This window comes from Oryx dammah, unplaced genomic scaffold (genome assembly GCF_014754425.2).
Source record: "Oryx dammah isolate SB20612 unplaced genomic scaffold, SCBI_Odam_1.1 HiC_scaffold_2, whole genome shotgun sequence".
Classification (NCBI taxonomy): Eukaryota; Metazoa; Chordata; class Mammalia; order Artiodactyla; family Bovidae; genus Oryx; species Oryx dammah.
In genome coordinates this window covers 111,556,448-111,569,314 of record NW_024070186.1, presented here as the reverse complement: position 1 = coordinate 111,569,314, position 12,867 = coordinate 111,556,448, and the positions used below count along the sequence as shown (strand labels likewise).

Genomic DNA, 12,867 nt, shown 5'->3' with positions numbered 1-12,867 from the left:
AAGTCTCTCTCTCTCTTTTTTTTTTTTTTAGTAGATTTTTGAGGAAGCCATGTCAGTGGTCAACAATGTAAGATACCTGTTGATGGTAATGAGTGTAGAAGGTTGATCATATACCTTGACTGTCAGGCCATTGTTGAATAACTTTTGAATTAAAGGTGTACCATTATCAGATTACAAATGTTCCAGAAAGCCAAACTCATGATGAATTTCAAGGGCCAAGCTTCCTTCGTGAGTTTTCTTGACTGCTAGAGTGACTGAGTATTGTGAATCTACTCATGTATTTCTTTTCCTTGGTAAATGGGACCCTGAATTTTTGGAGGGCTTGCCGAGGAGAGATAACATGGAAATCAGGGCTATAAAGACTTGAGGTGTCTGACTAGTCCACTGTGGCAGACAGACCCTAAGGAGGACCCCAGGCGCTCCACCTCCTGGCATCCAGGAACTTCAGGAGGTTGAGACTAGTCTCTAGGAGGCAAGGGCAGCTGCTAGCTGACATCTACAAAGAAGCAGGGGATGCAGAGCTACAGCCGCAAAGAAATGAAGCCTGCCAACAACCCAAGAGAGCCTGGAAGCAGATTCTTCCCTCCTCGAGCCTCCAGATGAGAATGTATCTGACAGATATGGTGAGGGCAGCCTTGTGAGATGCTGAGCACAGAATCCACTTAAGCCATGCCCCAACTTCTGACCTTTAAAAACTGCAAGAGTAAATGTGTGGTGTTTCAAGCTACCAAAATTTGTGGTAATCTGTTAAACAGCAATAGTTAACAAATAGACCAACCAAGAATACATCATCTACAAAGTGAAAGCTTTGGACATCAGAAGGCAGAGGCACTCATAATAATAAACTCTGACCCACCTTCTCCTGGCAAATGGCCTGAAAATTTATGTACGCATGATGTGAACACATATTGGAAAACTTGGTGGTGTGCTACGATAGACTGCCTTGTCTGTGTCTTGGTAGCCTCATCTGAAAGTGGAGATAATTTTAATATCTACTTCATAGGGTGGCTGTAAGAATTACACATGATAATGCAGGTAAAGCAACTTAGTGAAGACTTGGCACAGTTCATGGTGTGTGGCTCAGTGCTGTAGCTCTTGCCATCTTAATGTTTCAATGAGGTCACATTTCTGTCAACATCCTCAAATTGTAAAGGTGATTGGTTTGCAGACACTCCCCCCAACTAATCAATCTTTCAACAGTTTCCCCAGGATCAAAGCATCGTTTTGCTGTCCTGTTTACATTCTCACAGAACAAAACAAAGTTTTTTCATTTTCCTACAACTACCATCACCCAGCTGAAACTAACCAAGTCTTCCAAATCTCTCGCATAATCAACCCTGGGCCTTTCTGCAGAAAGAACAACTTCTCTAGTTAATGAGGACTTCAGTGAAGGGTTCATTAAGTTGTTTTCCTCCAACAAAAGAATACTGTCCCCATGAAAAAGGCTTTTGAATTTCATTTTTTGCTCCCAGGATCAAGAGGGGAGAGTGAAGTTCTGAGACGTGGTTTGAGGCCCTTTGGGGGCGTGGGCATCTCGGAGCCCCAGTCCCTTCCACTCGGAAATGTTGGGGATTTAAGTCAGCGCGTGGCGCGCCTATAATTTCATCCCAAGGACGGGTTGCAATCACACTGTTTAAAGAAACCAGCCTAACCACCTGAAAGGGTGGGAGTAAAAGGAAACAGGGCCGGGACTAGCCCTGGTGCGGAAAGACCCCTCTCGGCCCGGGCCCCTCCCGGCCCCGCAGTGGCCGCCGAGTGCCACATCAGCACCCGCGCTCCACTTCCAGGTTCTTCCCAAGGATGCAGCGAGAGAGCCCGGGGGGCGGGGGACGGGGCTTGAGGCCCGCGGGAGTGGCGGGCTGACCCGCCAATAGGGGGCAAGCGAGGAGTCCCAGAGACCAATGAGCTGGAGCTTCTGCTAGCGGCGGCCGCCTAGACTCATGCCCCGCGAGGGAATCAGATGAGACACATCTGGACAGCTGCGCTGGGGAATTGTGCTGCCCCTTCTCGGGCCGACGTCAGCTGAGCACGTCTCCCACGTTCTCTCCTTGCAGCCACTTATTATTATTCATTTTCCCAATGAAGCAACCTGGAATCCAAGTTTAAAACTTTTCCCCTCTAATGCGAGAGGGGGCCAGATCCCATCCTACTTGTTAAACGTTCTTGGGGCTCTGGGATCCAAAGGACAGAAACAGCAACAACGAAAGCCCAGCAGCTGTCTGATTTAAAACTGGCAAAGTGGGAAAACTAGTATTAAGACTGAGTTGGGTAAGTTTTGGATATGTGTTGGATATCCTGTTTATCGCTCTGTGATCTCTACCCTGCGTCTTTTCCTATTCTCACTAGCCCTCTCTTCATCAGGGAGAGAATGCCGCTAGCTGCCACAAAATGAACAGACTTCGTTTCCTTTACTTCCTTGGTAACACTTTAGTTTTGGGGCATCTGTATGCTATTTTTTAAAAATTTCCTGGGAACAGAAATTTAACTGCTTTCCTGTTAAAAGCCGCTTCTAACTTCAAAGTTGAACGACCGATAACTTTATTTTTCTGTTTTCTCTCTGTGAGAACAGTGTATACATTTGTAGAGCCCGTATTTTTATCCATCCCCTACACTCTGTTTTGGTAGAGGATTGAAAAGTTATCTGGGTTATTCACAACTAACGAAACTTTTACTTTCTTTTAATAAGATGTTTAATATTAAATTATTTAAACCCTGAATTATTATAGGTAGTTACTGTTTCACTTACATGTGAATGAAACTCAATGTCTTTTCTGTATTCTCCTGCTCATAGTGGTAGGCACAAATTCTTCCTTGATCATTAAAAAACACATTAACCATGTGTGTTTAGAGATGCTGTGCATCCACTGTGTACACCAATAATGTTATATACTAATCGCACTATGTACCACTCTCTACATCAATAATGTTATATTATGACCACTATGTACAGACCACTATGTACATCCCTATGTACATCAGTAAATAACATCAATGTTATGTATTAATCCCATAATTACATCAAAATAATATTCAGAGTGGTTGTTAGGTCTTTGTGCTTCCACATAATTCTGATATTTATTTCAGGATTTAGAAATGGAAATGTTGGCAAATATTGAGCTAGGTGAATGGCCTGAGGCTCATTCTATCTTAGACATCTACAATTGTCTCTGTTTAAGTAATGTTTTAGATTTGAGGCTTTATCAGATATTATTTACTATTGTGGCATTTGTGGCCAGAATTAATCTTTAATTTCTGACTTAGAAAGCAGTAGGTGTCTTAATTGCAAGTGCGTTTTTGATTCAGAAAAGCATTCCACACTGTGATTAGAAGAGTTGAAGTGGTTTTCAGGGCTGGAAGTTTAGAAGGAGCAGTGTTGCAGAGCAAGTTGGTCTGGTTCAATTCAAAACCCTCTTGTTTGATCTTGAGCAAGTTACTCAGCCCATCTTACCTCAGTTCCATCCTCTGTATATGGAGATAATATTACTTATCACCGGCTCCCTTCTCGGCTTCTCCTGCTGCACTTGTTTTCCCAGCCACCGTTCTGACCTCTACACTAGCACCTAGGGTTTACTGAGTGCAGACCAGTTGTTAATGGGGCCTTGTGTATGGCTGTAAGGGAGAGAAAGTTTGGAGAGGAGAGTGAGGTAGAATTTATCAAGCACCTTAGAAAGATCCAGAAGGTTCTGGGAAAGAGAACTTATAGGATGGTTTTATAGGAAGGTTGGCATTTCTGGGAAAGATTTTGACAAACAGCTTTGGTTGAGGGGAAAGGAATCCTAGAACAGAAGGTGGCAGGCATTCTAGGAGGAAGGGAAAGCATGGACAAAAGCATTGAGGCTAGAAAGTGTGAATCTATCCTCAGGACATTGTATTGTGATAGGGATAATTCATGAGAAGTTAGTAGACGGAAAGATAGAAAGTGGGAGAGGGGGAGGTAGGATAGGGTGGTGGGGAAAGCCTGTGGAGGAGAGGCTTGGGAGGTAAGATTGGTAAGAAGTGGCAAGCTGAACTGGTGGCAGTTGCATAGTTGGAGGTGTCTCTGGAATGATCCATCTCTGGAGTCCAGTTTCTGCCCCTTGCCCAGCACACCCTCCCCATCTGTTCCACTGCTTCTGTGACCTCCAACCCACCCCCTTCAGGGCCTTGAAGGACTGCCCAGTGAGTCTGGGTCCCACTCTTGGAATCACTCTTGCGGTGGCTGTCTTGGAGCTCTGCTGAAGTGGTTTGGCATCCTGGATTATTACTTAGGCTACGTTTCAGATGCAGGCTGCACTCTAAAGTCTTTGACATGGTTGTGATTGTTGCACCCATCCCCAACCCTCTACACACACAGTGTGTGCTGGAAAGCCCTTTTTATGTTGCTAAGAGAGTCGAGCATTCACATGGTAATATTTATAACCTTATGATGTACAATTGTTGAAGAAGATAAGACCTGTAGTATTCACCTCAGTGGAAAGTCAGTTTGGAGATCTCTGCTGTCTCTTCCTTGAGAAGCATTGAGCTGTGTCAGAGGGAACCCAGGTCTGGCCCTGATGCTGCTGTGGACCACCTGTGTCACCTTGGGCAAGACTTTGAGCCATTATGGCCTTCTCTGTGCCATCAACTGCAAAAAGATCTTTAAGGTCCTTCTTCCCCTGGATGATTCTTTTATTCTTCTTGCATCCCCTAGAGCCCAAGCCTTAACCATTAGTCTGTGCTGCCTTGGGTATAATACATCAGAGCGGTATGTGAAGAAGTAGTCAAGAAGTCCATGCAAGGAGGATCACTGGAAGTGAGGAAACCATTTGGAGAAGTGCAGTTGGTACAATTTCCCAGGAGTGGCCAGAATATCGACATGAGTCTTGTGTATGGATGTGTTGCATATGCAGACAGGTCATGTTTTATTGTTGTTGTTCAGTTGCTAAGTTGTGTCCAACTCCTTGCTGCCCCATGGACTGCACCAGATGCCATTCAGCCATCTCACCTGGAGATGTTTTACTTGTTTTTTAGATGGAGCTCATTACACATAACCATCTGTCTTTTCATCTTGATTGAACAGAACTACCATAGACCTTGGACTTATGGTAGACTTTCAGTAATATCAGGTGAATCACTGTTGCCTTTAAAAAGCTGAAACAGAGTACACAAGCATCAAAAGTAATGATTTCCCCTTTGGAGAAGGCAATGGCACCCCACTCCAGTACTCTTGCCTGGAAAATCCCATGGATGGAGGAGCCTGGTAGGCTTCAGTCCATGGGGTTGCTAAGAGTCGGACACGACTGAGCGACTTCACTTTCACCTTTCACTGTCATGCATTGGAGAAGGAAGTGGCAACCCACTCCAGTGTTCTTGCCTGGAGAATCTCAGGGACGGGGCAGCCTGATGGGCTGCCGTCTATGGGGTCGCACAGAGTCGGACATGACTGAAGTGATTTAGCAGTAGCAGTACCTGCCTTCTTCCCTTTCTACTAGTTTTTCCAGAAGTAATTTTGTTAGTAGTTTGGTCTGTATCCTTCCAGTCCTTCTCCAAGAGTCTACTCATGGGTGTAGATCTAAACATGAATATAATTTAAAAATATAAATAGAACCACAGTAGTTTTATTTGAAAATACAGAGAAACAATGAAATGTCCCAAGGCTTGTGGAAGAATGGGGCAGATGCCAGGTACACTTTCTATTCCTGTTACTTGTGAATCCTTGTTTATTTGTTTGTTTTTTTCTTATTTCTAGAGACACTGTGGTTTTGGGATAAGAACTTCTCATGGTGAAGGTCAACGTAGGACTATTTGAGGAGTCCTGTTATTAGTCATACCCAGTCTGGATTTGAATTTTGGGAATTCAATCTTAAATTTTTTAATATAGTGAATCAACTTTAAAATATTTCTTGAAAAACAGTTTAATTTTCTTTTTATCTTATTAACTTAATGTAGTCACTCTTTTCAGTCTAGCACACTGACTGAGCACATGGACTTTGGAGTCAGACTGAGGGTTTCAACCTGATACTTGCTTCTTACTAGTGTAAGACACTTTGTCTTGGAGGTTTTATTACCTATAAAATGGGGATATCAAAGCCACTAAAAGAGAAAATCAGTAGAAAACATTTAGCATGGTGTCTGCATCATACTAAAGCCTATACATGTAAGCAGTTCATTTTTTACTGTGGTAAAAAACATAACATAAAATTTGGCTTTGTAACCATTTCTAAGTGTATAGTTCAGTGACATCAAGTGCATTCACATTTTTGTGCAACCATCACCACTGTGCGTCTCCAGAACTTTTTCATCAAATCGAAACTCTGTCCTCATTAAACCTTAACTCTCTATTACCTTCCCCTGTCCTCTCAGCCTGTGGCAGCAACCATTCTACGTTCTTTCTCATGCATCTGACTACTCTAGGTATCTCATATAAGTGACACTCTACAATATTTGTCTTTTTATGACTGGCTTATTTCACTTAGCATATGTCTCCAAGGTTCACCCAGATTATAGTGTCATAATTTGATTTATTTTTAAAGCTTAATAATTTTTCTTTGTACGTATATATCACAGTTTGTTTAGCCAAAACAAATGCTGATGGACATTTGGGTTATTTCCATCTGCAAAGTTACTTTTTTGTGTCAATTTGTCCAGGCTACAGTATCCAGGCATCTAGTCAAACATTATTCTAGATATTTAGTGAAGGTATTTTTATTCTTGAGGCTTTAACCCCATGAGGGCTTCCCTTGTGGCTCAGTGGTAAAGAATCCGCCTGCCAGTGCAGAAGCCACAGGAGATGTGGGTTTGATCCCTGGGTGGGAAAGATCCCCTGGAGAAGGAAATGGCAACCCACTCCAGTGTTCTCACCTGAAAATCTCATGGACAGAGAAGCCTGATGGGCTATAGTTCATGGGGTCCCAAAAGAGTGGGACATGGCATAGCAACTAAACAGCAACTACTTGCATAAAATTCAAATGACATCCCTCATTTCCAGGTAGCCCTGTATTAAATTACTATCCTCACACTTTAAATGAACAAAGTATAAAGTTCTGAATTTCACTTTGATATGTCTAGGTATGGACTTAAAAAAATTTTTTTAACAGCTTGTTTTCTTTTGATGTGTCCTTTATACTTGAAGACTCAAATGTAAAGTCTTCCTTTAGATCAGAGAGTTGTTCTCCAGTTATTTGAATCTCGCTTCCTCTCTCTATAAGCCAGAAATAATTCAGACTAATAATTGTCAACATCTGTTACAGGAAGAGGGAAAAAGCCAGCATAGAGAGACGCATGTAGTAAGGAACACATTTAGGACAGATTTAGGGACACTTTGTATTAAATAAATAATGAAAATTTAATAACATTAAAAAATGTTAATGTAGAAGGAAAAGTCATGAAAAATGCTCATACCAAAATCATGTGGTAGCTGAACCTTGAGGACAAAGGCCTGAGGAAGAGGGAGTAATAAGGAGGAGAGAGAAGGTTTTGTTGAGAAAGAATGGGCGGTGTTGGCGTCAGGGGCCTAGAAGCTCTTACCTTTAAGCCAGCAGGAAGGAGAACTGACAGCCCAGCGTCTCCATCTCTGGGGTCGCTTCTCCTCCTCCTTCTCTGCCCTCAGTTTGTGTGTACCAAGGGCATGAAGACAAACTGTGGGAGAACAGGGTGATCTGGTTTTTTCCTTATTGCTTGTGTGACTTTTCCACTGTTGTTTCCACTGCGGGCAGCAGAAGAATGAATCAATGAGGATGAATGAGATCATCCTCCTATGGCAAATGGGAAAACCCCATACAGACACTAAGCCTCCTTTTCCTCATCAGAAAAGCAGGCCTTTCTCCTTCTACTTCTAAGAGAGTATTCATGAAGTCTTGTATGTAATGGGGCTTTGTGAACCGTATTGTGTTTTATGGAGGAGAGAGTTTATGTGACCGTGATCACACTTTAAAGCTCTTTCTTCACAGAAAGAGGCACAAACAACTAATGGCTAAGTGAGAGACAGTTTATTAGGTGTCAGCTCTTCTCAGGGTTCTTCTTGTGGTACCGTCATGGATGCCTTATGGGGTAGAAGCTATTATTATTTTAGAGATGAGATAACTGAGGCCCAGAGAGGTTAAGTAACTCTTCCAAGGTCACACAGTGATGAAATCAGGATTTAAACACAGGATAACCTCCTTGCAGTGTCTGTATGCTTTATGCCATGTGTAATATTATCCTCAGGAGTGAAGCACCTGTTGTTGGTTGCCACTTTTTGATATTCACCATGGCCTGAAAGGTAATCTGGCTCTGCCTTCATCCACCCATCTCCTCCTTGCCTCCTCTTTTCCCAATGCTAATGAAATGTAGTCAGACTTTGGATAAAAAAAGTAGGTTCAGGTAGAGGCCACATAATGATTTGAGGTGTGAGATACTTGTTTTGCTCTTTCATCTACAAGCTCAGGCTTGGGATGGTGCTTCTCTCATGTTCTCCAGTAGCAATAACTTTGCCACTAGTTTCAAAATGAGTGAGATGGCCAATACCAAGTCTCAGAGAAGATCTGTGAGCAACTCTGCTAAAATAGGGCTTCCCTGGTAGCTCAGATGGTAAAGAATCTGCCTGCAATTTAGGAGACTAAGGTTCAATCCTTGAGTTGGGAAGATCCCTTGGAGAAGGGAATGGCAACCCACTCCAGTATTTTTGCCTGGAGAATTCCATGGACAGAGGAGTCTGTGGGGTCTCAAAGAGTCAGACATGACTGAGTGACTCTCACACACTGCTCGAATAATGCAACCTACTTCTCCTCTGATAAACTTGGCCTCATGATGTCCAGATTGTATTTACACCTTATACAAGCCTTTTAGGCTGTTTGTTTCCTTCCCCAGAAATGGGGCTGGTGTGAGTCAGGATGGTACAGGGGACATTCCAATTGCTTTTGAGATTAGAAAATAAAAGATTGATAGTGTGATTGTTGATGTTTTTGATGAGAATTCATTGGTGGAGAGCATGACAGTTACTCAATGAGTTGAGAAGAAACACACTTTCTGGGAAAAAGCTTTGGCTTTGGCCTGGGCGCTTACCATCCAGAGGCTATCTGTGTGGAGACAGTCATGAGTCTTTCCCCATCTCACCGTTGCTTTCCAGTTTCCAAATGGAGCACTGCTGTTGCAGTGAGTGAGAAGGCAGCTGCTTGAAAATTGCTCATGTGGCCATGGAGAGACATGGGTTATACAAAGCATGCTTATATAGCTGGAAGAGGTATTGGAGGGTCAACATGATTTCAGGCTGGACTTCCAGTATTCTCCAGGCCTTTTAAACCCATTACCTATTCTAATGATTTCCAGCTTTCAGAAGAGGATTTTATTGTCTTTTGTTAATGAACTGGCATGGTAATGAAAACAATTCTCAATTTTTTTGGTGTGTGTGTGCCTGCTGATGCTCAGTCATGTCCAACTCTTTGTGACCCCATGGACTATAGCCTGCCAGGCTCCTCTGTCTATGGAATTTTCCAGGTAAAGATATTGGAATGGGTTGCCATTTCCTACTCCAGGGGATGTTCCCAACCCATGGATTGAACCTGTGTCTCTTGCATCTTCTGCATTTGCAGGTGGATTCTTTATCACTGAGCCACCTGGGAATCCCTTTGCTGCTGCCGCTGCTGCTAAGTCACTTCAGTCGTGTCCGACTTGTGCGACCCCATAGACGGCAGCCCACCAGGCTCCTCTGTCCCTGGGATTCTCCAGGCAAGAACACTGGAGTGGGTTGCCATTGCCTTCTCTGGGGAATCCCTTTAGTGGCCAAAAAAAAGAAAAAGTATATTCAATAGTCTGAGGATGTGAAGTAGGAATGTGTCTTTTATCAAGCTTTCTAGGAGATTCTTGGGCTGGTGGCTCAAGACTCTCATTCTGAAAAACTCAGGTTAAAGCTGTATCTTTTCTGTGTAATAATATTGGTGTTGAGTGCTAAGTTGACTGAATTTGAAAGAATTTCTGTTTTTGCCCAAGATAGAGTAACAGGGCCAGATTTATTCTTATCCTGAAATAATAAAAAATATCAGATAAAATATATGAAGCAATATATGGGTTGTGAAACACTGGTCATCAGGCAATGGGAGGGAAATGATATCCAGGGAATTACAAAGAGGTGAACACTCCAGCTGCTCCAGCTGATCCCTGGGAGAGGGCCCAGGCTGAGCCCCACGTGGAACTCGTACTCCTTGAGCTGAGAGGTGGAGCTGAGAGCCCAGGAAACCAAGGTAGCCAGAGTTCACAGGACTGAGCTCCAGAACCAAGAGACCTGCACAGAGAGGGGTCGCTGGAGACATGCGGGAAGGCCCCTCACGTGTTCGTAAAGTAAGTGAGTCAACTACGGGAGTCTGGAGAGTGGCGGGAGGGGTGCAAAGATGAGGGAGAGGGTGGAGAGCAGTGCCCTGCAGTCACAGAAGGCTGGGCATACTGCTTATTCCCTCCAATCGGATTGGAAAACGTATAATTCACGAGTACTGGACAGTCAGGAAGGTCTGGCCTCAGTAATGGGGAATAGTTAGTCCTACACTGATCACTGCTCCCGACATGCCTAACAGATCATTAAAAAGTGATACCTGAGAGGATCAGACTGCTCCCAGGTCACCTACTCATCCCAGAACTGACCTCAAGAATATTTAGAAATATGAAAAAAATATCCAGTGCCCAAAAAGACAAAATTCACAATATCTGGCACCCCAAAATAGTAAAGCAGTTGTGTTTAAAATGAAATACACCATCCTTGACTGACCTAGAGGTGTATTTCCACACACATTTTTGTACCATTACGAAGTCAAACAGTTGAATCCTTCAGTGTAACATTTTGTACATAACGTGCCCTACTCTGCCAAACCATGGTCTGGGTTGATATTTATCTTGGCTTCTGAGACAGCAGTTCCTCTTTCATTTCTATTATTGTTTTTTAAATATGTTTCCTGTGTTTGGTAACTCCAACTTCTGCACTGGCTTGTGGGAAGGTAAGCTCAGTCAGTACATCATGTATCTGCCCCAAGCATTGGAGCTGGGAGCAATGGCTGGTGAAGTGGGGCTGATTCTCTAAGGCTGATGGGTGACTTGGAACCAAACACCTTAGAGAGCAGCAGTAAGGGCCAAACCAGGGAGTCCCAGATCTGCTGACAGGTGTAAGGGGTGAGTTCAGCCAGGGTCTAGAACCAGAAGCCTCTGAAATTAAACAGAAGTGTACCAGTGTTGTGTTAGAACTGAAGCTGAAGAGTCAGACCTTGAATTTGCTACTCACAGTTTGAGGTTGGGTTAGTGAGATTACTCTGGGGTCATGCATGAGCTTAATGCTCCGGGAGTCCATAACTGACCTCTAGACGTCGAGCCTGGGCTGTCTCTTCTCCTCCGAGATTAGGTAATTTTTAATTTGGTCACCAAGCACCAAGTGTGTTTTGCTGATTCATTGCTGCCTAGAAGTTCAGTCTGACACCCTGTCTTCTGGATATCTCTTCTTTAATGCTTTGCTACTTGAAGAAACAAGTGTTCTTCAGTTTGGCTGGTGCCAAGCACCTTGCCACCCTTTCCCATTCTGCCTGAGCAGATGGGTGGCTTTTCTTCTTATAAGTCTCTTGGATGGTGGAAAAGTATATGTTTCTTAAAACGCTGTGTCCCAGATCAATTTGTAAGAAAGTAAGAACACTCTTACTTGAAGATAATGACAAGATATCACTACTGTCATTTGATGAAAATGTTACTTTCTTTGAAGGATTGGGGCTAAAGGGTCAGTCTTAGAAAAAATTGGGAAGTCAGTTTGTCTTTTAAAGCAGAGGTCTTAAGATCACGTTTTCACCTGAAAAGGAGGCTCTTGATCAGAAGTCTTCCAAAACCTTAATTTTATTCCCAGTGTTGGCTGGACTGTGGGTTGGGTTACTACAGCAGGAATACAGGGATGCATATTGGTCAGTATTCTCATGATCTCTATGATGGTTCTTGTGGTAGAAACTGTTTACTTGCAGTGTTTAATAATAATAATATAATAATAACAGCAGCCACAGCATTAGATGGTAGATGGAAAAAGTCTATCACTTTCATTTCCTTTCAATCAGCATTGATTGGAGGCGGATTCGTTTCTCTCTGGTGTATTCCAGTGAGAGAGGTGAGGAGAGCATGGGTGAGGCTTTCTGTCTTCACTTGAGCTTAGGACCATTTCCTGTCTTCCTTCACATGTCTGGGACCTTCAGCCTATTTGGAAGATGTAGTCAAGGACAAAGATTGTGGTTTCTGGAGAGAAATGCACAGAAGAACTTGATACAGTCTAACAGTTGTTAATTGTGGTAGGTGTAACTGGTTTTGCTTCTTGGCATATTGTTGTTGTTGTTGTTCAGACTCTTTGTGACTCCACGAACTGCAACACACCAGGCTCCTCTGTCTTCCACTACGCCCTGGAGTTTGCTGTCCACTGAGTTTGGTTCATGTCCATTGAGTCGGTGATGCTATCTTACCATCTCATCCCCTGTGGTCCCCCTTCTCCTGCCTTCAGTCTTTCCCAGCATCACAGTCTTTTCCAATGAGTCGACTCTTCACCTTAGGTGGCCGACATATTGGAGCTTCAGCTTCAGCATCAGACCTTCCAAAGAGTATTCAGGGTTGATTTTCTTTAGGTTTTACTGGTATGATCTCCTTGCAGTCTATGGGACTCCGAAGAGTCTTCTCCAGCCCGCAATTTGAAAGCATCAATTCTTCGGTGCTCAGCCTTCTTTATGGACCAACATCCATTCATGACTACTAGAAAAACCATAAATTTGACTGTAAAGACCTTTGTCAGCAAAGTGATGTCTCTGCTTTTTAATATGATGTCTAGGTTTGTTATAACTTTCCTTCCAAGGAGCAAGTGCCTTTTAATTGCATGGCTGTAGTCACCATCAGTGATGATTTTGGAGACCAAGAAAAGAAAATCTGCCAGTA

At 43.3% G+C, this 12,867-nt stretch overlaps 1 protein-coding gene across 2 annotated transcripts in view; it reads left to right on the top strand.

The window, feature by feature from the left end:
• Positions 1 to 1,931: 1,931 nt before the first annotated feature.
• TMEM45A (transmembrane protein 45A) overlaps positions 1,932 to 12,867 on the top strand; it is a 127,098-nt gene continuing 116,162 nt past the window's right edge. The window contains exon 1 of one of the 2 annotated variants that reach the window (XM_040225913.1): positions 1,932 to 2,268. The gene's annotated coding sequence lies outside the window, so the exon portion shown is untranslated. The remainder of the gene's footprint in view (positions 2,269 to 12,867) is intronic. The other variant, XM_040225904.1, reaches the window with a different exon arrangement.